This window comes from Mastomys coucha, unplaced genomic scaffold (assembly GCF_008632895.1).
Source record: "Mastomys coucha isolate ucsf_1 unplaced genomic scaffold, UCSF_Mcou_1 pScaffold15, whole genome shotgun sequence".
In the NCBI taxonomy this organism is placed as follows: Eukaryota; Metazoa; Chordata; class Mammalia; order Rodentia; family Muridae; genus Mastomys; species Mastomys coucha.
The window spans coordinates 86,548,660-86,555,937 of NW_022196897.1; the positions used below are offsets into that span (position 1 = coordinate 86,548,660).

Here is a 7,278-nt window from a genome sequence, read left to right on the forward strand (position 1 = left end):
TTTTGTTTTTTGGAGGGGAAACTGGGAATGGAGAAATTCGCATATAAATAAAGAAATTAAAAAAAAAATGGACCTAAACCCATGTCTCCTACTTAACTCTAAATGCAGTCAAGTTGAGGATGAAGATAACTCATTGTGAGTTGTATGATAAAGATCAAAGTTATGCTGTTAGCTTTATATAAAAATTAATGAAAATTATAAACTACCAACAATACTAATGAAGAGCCCCATTTTTCAAGTCAGAAATAAAAGAATTACAGTTAAATCTTTGAGGTCCAAAACAATTTAATGTATAGTATGATGCTGTGACTTGTAGACTATTCTAAGACAAATAACTTTGAGGAAATAGTACAAAAAGTAAGACCTCATTAAAAGAGTTTCTGACTTCCTGTGCAATGGGACTTAAATGCATGTTGTAGCCTGTCTCTCTTATCCATGAAAGACAGTCTTGTATCTGAAAATGAAGAATGAAAAGCAAAAGTCTGGGTAGTCTGTCCTAGCTACATTTCCTGTCAAGAACCACTAGGTCCTATCCAATGACCCACGGCACTGACCCGTGATTATTTAGTCAATAAAGTACAAATTATATTTCATAACTATTTCTACATGAATTTATTTCCTTATAAAAGTTTTCAAGTTTCAAATTTGAAGAAATATAGATGATCTTATGTCAACCAGTCTTTAGTTACTAGATTTACTCTGCCTCTATCATGAAACTAGACACCTAGCAAAAGGAAAGCTAATTTCTCTCTATTGCACACTAGAAAGAAAATAAAATATATTTAAGAAAATATTTCTGAAGCATTTTATGGTCTATATATTTGCCTGTATGCCTATTATGCTTTGATCAGATATTTATTGTTCATATGCAAGAAAATATCTAAAGGATATGGTATTCAAGTAGTTCACTTCTTTGCTACTAAACTATTAAGTTCTTGAAGGTAGACATGTTCATATTTCTGGGTGCAACAAGGCAAGAGAAATACTTCTTTGTAAAATAGTCTATTTATCAACCTAGCCCCACATTTTTTCAGTTAATAGAGTATGAACAGATAAATATTCATTCAATTCACTTATTGACTCAAATTCAAGAAAAAACTTTTCACATATTAGATTTTATAAGACACATGTTTATCAGGAAACAATCCTTTGACAGTTTTTTGTTTGTTTGTTTGTTTGTTTGTTTTTGTTTTTTTACCATAAGAAACTGAACTGGAAAGAATAAAGTAAAACCCTAAGACAGACAGTGCTGCAAAACTACTCTTTGCCTGGAAGACCATAAAGTAGCTCCTGACTGAGCTTCCTTATTTTCATCAGCTCCACAACAACAGAATCTGTTCCGTTTCCTACCTGGTTCCTGTAGCCTAAAAGTCCATGGTACTACATGGACTTGTTTAGCAAGTACTTGTTCTATAAACGAACGCCTTGCCTCATGAATCTGTGCTTTTATACCCATTCCAAACACTGAATGCCTTTATGTTGGCAGTAATGGTTTGACTTATAAATATGATATAATTAATTATTCAGTCATATTTATAATTTAAGATTGTAATAAGTTAGAAATTTTATTAGCTACACACTGGTAAATCTATTTTTATTATGTGCAAAAAGAAATGTCTTCATATTTAAGGGGACTTCAGAAATTTCAGAACCTGTTCAATGATTAAATTATCTGGAAAAGAACTGAAATCATATTCTGGGACTAGGTCCAAGTTCAAGGTTGAGTTGTTTTGTCAATACAGCCATAGACATAGACAGCACTAATGCTGGTAGTAAGAGTTCCAAGCAAAACTGAAAATCAATTGGAAAAACTTATTTTCAATAATATTTCAAAGATTATATGACTAATGTACATTGTACTGAGACAATTTATCATCACTGTTGTCTGCAGTACAGTGATCAAGTCATTTTGAAGGGAATCTGTGATGCTTGTACCCCTAAAGAAGAAAGTATAACACAGCTTTTCTTAAGGATAAACTATAAGATATGGTACAGAGAATACATACTTGTCATGTACATTGATATGAACATATTTTGTCTTAAGCAAAGTCCGACATGTGAAAATAAATGATTTATAAAATAAAACAGCAGAATATATTTGATTCATAGATGTATTGTAGGGTTAACTGAAGTAAGAGGGAATTGAAGTTTATTTACATCTAACTCTTACTGAATATTTACTTTTCCAGAAATATTTCTTCTATCATATAGATGTATGTGTGTGTGTGTGTGTGTGTGTGTGTAACTTCTTGAGCAGCACATGCGCCTTGTTCTTTGAAGACCTTTCCATATCTTTGGCACCCAGTAGGACCTCTAAAATCATGTGTAATATTAAAAATTATATATCTGGCCGGGCAGTGGTGGCACACGCCTTTAATCCTAGCACTTGAGAGGCAGAGGCAGGCGGATTTCTGAGTTCGAGGCCAGCCTGGTCTACAGAGTGAGCTCCAGGACAGCCAGGGCTACACAGAGAAACCCTGTCTCAAAAAAACAAACAAAAAAAATGATATATCTGATAAGTGGCTAAAATACAAATTTCATGAGGAACTCATACCGCTCAATAGTAAAATTCATATTTAAATGCACTAAGCTGTATACCTCAGTGATAGAACACTTTCTGTTGGCCTTCAGTTTAATCTACAGCATGAACAATGGACATTTTTTACAGAAGAGATATGAAAATTGCTATCATGTATTTGTAATCTTGCTCATCATCCTAACTATCGAAGAAATGCAAGTCAAAGCTACAATGAGATACCTCTTCATAGCTGTCAGAATGGCCATTATCAAAGAGACAAAAGATACTGGTGTCATTAAGGGTATGAAGAAAAGGAAACCCAGTGTGACTTTGGTGAGATGATCAATTAGCACAGCCAGTGTGGATAACAAAATGTGGGTTCTTTAAACCACAAAAAATAGAGTTCCATGTGACCAGGCATCCTACTAATACATGTCCACAAAATGAGATGGAATCAGCATCTTTATGGGGCATCTGTCTTCTCATATCCACTTGCAGCCTTGCTCACAACAGTGAAGCTATAGGAACACCCTAAGAGAGTGTGGGCATACAGATGGACAAATAAGGTGCATCTATACACTCTGGAATGTTAGTCAGCCTTTGAAAACAGAAATACCCTTTACAACAGAGTAAACGACCTTGAAGGACATTCACTGTGCAATGAGGTAATCCAGACACAGAAAGCAAAGGCCTGCATCATCTCACTCGTATGTGGAATACAAAAAGGAAAAGTGAACAGAGATAAACAGTGATTATGGTGAATTGGGTGGCGGGGGAGCTCATAAAACAAAGGACAGTAGATAAAGGTGTACAAACTTGGAGTAGTGTGGGGTATCCAAAGCCAGAAAGCGAATTTTCAGCCTGAGCCTTACCATTATTTGTTTTATATTCCTTACAAAATTTTTTCTAAGGATGTATGTTTTAGGTGCCTTTGCTACCTACACACAAAAAAGAATTTTTTCTAGGTAACTTGATAGGTGATGAATAAGTTAATTTGCCTAAACACAGTAATGATGTTGCTGTAAATATGTACAGAACAACAGGATGTCATACAATTTCAGTGCATTCAATAAATTAGAAAGGTACCTGTCACAATTGGTGAATTGTGTGCCTGGAAGATCAGCCAGGCAGCTTGGTGGCTGTGAGGAAAGGCTTTCAAATCTGTGTCAGTCTGCGGCCCATGCTTTTTTTACTTTTTTACTTTTTTTGTACCAGTTGCTATTCAGTAGAGACAGCCATTGCCTCAGGAAGAATCAGGATTGTCAGAGGAGGAAGGCAGAGACGCAAAGTGTCACTATGCGGTATTTGACTTCCAAAATAGTCACTTGAAGCCTGTTTCAAAGACAATGCTCCTGAAAGGCAGAACGCTTAAGTGAGAACTGAAATGTTAAAGAGGTTAGAACAGTTGAAAAAAGGATTTTAAGCCCTAAAGAAGCAGAGCATAAAATTCATTCACGGGGAACAGATCAGAAGAAACATCGATGAAAAGCTGGGGAAAAAAATTCTCTAGGAAAAAAAAAAAAAAAACTAAGGTTACCCTGCCCAAGAAGGGACAGAAAGAAAAGGCACCAGGCAAAGGCCACAGGAACTAGGAGGGAAAGCAAGGAGAGAGGGGTAGGGAATGAATATGAATTTCCCTCTCCTGAGCTGTTAAGCTGAAAGAAAACAAGAGCATCCCTCAGGCTGCCCTCTGTCCTTTCAGTGAGCAACCAGTTGGTCTGGGTCAGATGACTCCTAGTTCCCCTTCCCTCTGCCAAGACTGAGATCATCCTGTGCACTGTTGCCTGCAGACTGCATATCAATAACTCTACAGAAGTGTGCCTTAGCAAGATGCCAGATTCCACTCGGCCAGTAGAAAATACCCTCTATTCACAATGCCCTCTTCTATGATCCAAGCGGTCTGGAGACCCCACAACAGGTGTAGGAGCTCAGTTCCCTGAGGGAGCCTTTTAAGAAAGAAAACACTGACCAGAGTCAGTGTGCCTTTCTTAACTCTGGAGCAGATGAGGGGTAAACACTTCCATATCACAAAGTCTTGCAGACAGGGTTAAATCCATGCCCAGCACCACTAATTCCTAGAGATCTATAACTGAAGCATGGCTCACATGAGACAGTGACACAAATGTGGTGATTTTCCCTTCTTCTATTCTCAGCACAAGTACAGAACTGAAGCAAAATTACTCACTAAGATGGGGAAATTCTAAATAATAAAGGTTGGAAACAATATCAGCTTGGGAGCTTATTAAAGATCATTTCAGAAACCACTTTGCTGTATAAATTAAGGAGCTAAAGTTTGCGCAGGTCAAACTACCTGAGATCAAACCAAGGAGTCATTTTCTCTCTACTGCTTATTTAGAAAAAAAAAAATCTCTGGATTGAGAAATTTCTGAACTGTTTTTTCTGTTATCTCACTTCACTGTCAACTATACAAATAGCTCAATTATAGCATTTGCATACTTTGTTAGTTCTAACTTGCCTCATTAAAGTTAATACCTAATGCAAACAAAGCCTTTTTGAATATATTAGGTGAAACTTTTTATTTGCAGAATAATCTCTACCTCCATTTTCCTCGGGTAGGGTGTGGGGGGGTGGATATCTTCTGTTTTCCTATAGGCAGTCTGCACTTAACTACAGTACCCATCTGCTTGTTAGGGGTACCTCATCAGACTCTAACCTCTCAGTTGTTTCCCAAAATAGTGTTCAGAATGATCTAACCTCTTTAATTTTCACCTCCTTCATCCTAGTATTAAATTGATTTTAAACACAATCATATAAATAGCCATATACCATTTTGTAAGGTATAAGGTGATTTTTTGTGCATGTTTTTTTCTTCATAAGTATATAGGTATAAACTTTGGTTATCTGGAAAAAAAGTAGCATTTAGAGGTCAAGAACATAAAGAAATGTAGGGCAGGGAGTAGGGAATCACATCCAAGTTTGTAATGCAGTTTTCCATGTTTATCCTTCTGTGTCAGTATTTCTTCAAATAAATAGCTGGGCTTGGAGACTTAGAATTCATAGAAGCTAAATGGAGTCACCAGTAAACTTCTCGTTTCACCAGTGAGCAGGATATTCATAATGCTGACTCCTTACAACTACGGCTGGTGCTATCTGGTACTCAGCACTGAGTAGCTCCTCCGTGTTTACAGAGACAGACTGAGAGTCAAGCCTTCAAAACCCAGATGGGAAACTCACTGAGATCAGACCACTAAACACACAGGCAAGGCGCTCTACAGGGACAGAGCACTTCCTGGTCATTGGAGGCTTACAAAGCGGAACTGATATAAGCCATTCCATTTCTGGGGATTGCTCTGAAGAGAGCTGCTGCCCCTTAGTGCATCGGTGGGCATGGGGTGGATGTCGTTACAAAAGGGGATTATCCATCAAATCTAAAGGAATGGTATTTTCAAGCCCAACCCATTGGCTAGTAACGTTAAGCAAATGCCTGTTTTGTGGAAGTAGTATCAGAAAGTAGAAGAGGAGGGTTTGCTAGGGCACCTTCAAAAACATAGTTTTTGAATTTATCATAACCACCTCATCCCGAGCTGAACTTTCAACAAGTCAGAGGACTCCTATCTTCTTGCTCAACTCGGAATCTAAAGTGTGCTATGTGATTATATATAAAGGAAACACACAAGTCTCCCATGTTGGTCTAGAACTATAAAATCATCGTGACGTTGTTTTAAATTATCAATATATGGCTGTTACAAACAAATCAAAACGAGAAAACAACCTTTCCTCTTCTATGAAAGGTTTTGAAGAACTTTGCAATAAACGCTTAAGAAACACTTTGAATTAGTGACTGGGCTCCCCCAACTGGGAGATTCAGGTATTGCAATTTATCCTTGAAGTCTGTCATCGTTTAACCCAATAGCTTGCAAATAAAACATTTGTCTTGGAATCTGCATAAAAAAAAAATGCGTCTCGTTCAGAGATTTTTAATCCTCATGTTTTTTCTATGCTGCCGACTTTCCTTACTGATGATATCATTGATCCATTTATCCCTTCATAAAGTGTTTCCTTGACAGTTCTCTGCCCTGGACTTTATGTTAAACACAGTTGGAGCACATATGGGAGATTTTGAAAGTTTGAATTTGTAATTATAAGCAGGACTTTGATAAATTATAGTACGTTTCAGGAAGGAACTCTAGGGAGTGCACCTTAAGAAGAACAGTGGTGCTAATTACAAATGTAATTACAAACTGATTAGCACATTTAATCAATTTACAAATATTTACCTTGAACAAGTAAAACCTATGAGTCTGCAAGTGTCTTCACATCTCAGGTCTCTCGGTCATCAGTCAGTGCACTGGGAATTAGTTGTATTCCTCCAAAGAAAAGACTCTCATCTTAGGAACTATTAGCCTGTAAGGGCAGAGCTACTTCTTGTCACAGTAGACTGCCCTATGAAGTGTGGAATACTCGACAACACCCCTGCCTTCCACCCATTTTGTGATAGTAGACATTGCCAAACAACCCATGGGGTCCAGAACATTTCAACTGAAGCAACTGTCTTGGAATCTATAGCAATGGATTCTGAAGGAATTTCTAAAGGAGGTTGCAGTTGACCGGGACTCTTACCCTCTTCCATAAGAATGGTTTTCTCTTATATTTTTGGTTGTGAGCCTAGCCTTTAATGGCTGAGCCATCTCTTCTCGCAGGGCAGTGATGGCACACGCCTTTAATCCCAGCACTTGGGAGGCAGAGGCATGCGGATTTCTGAGTTCGAGGCCAACCTGGTCTACAGAGTGAGTTCCAGG

At 37.6% G+C, this 7,278-nt stretch overlaps 1 long non-coding RNA gene across 1 annotated transcript in view; it reads right to left on the reverse strand.

Moving 5' to 3' along the window:
* Positions 1-7,005, reverse strand: part of LOC116090544 — a 19,692-nt gene extending 12,687 nt beyond the window's left edge. Inside the window, exon 1 of the long non-coding RNA XR_004118723.1 lies at positions 6,757-7,005. This is a non-coding gene — a long non-coding RNA (uncharacterized LOC116090544). The remainder of the gene's footprint in view (positions 1-6,756) is intronic.
* Positions 7,006-7,278: the final 273 nt, after the last annotated feature.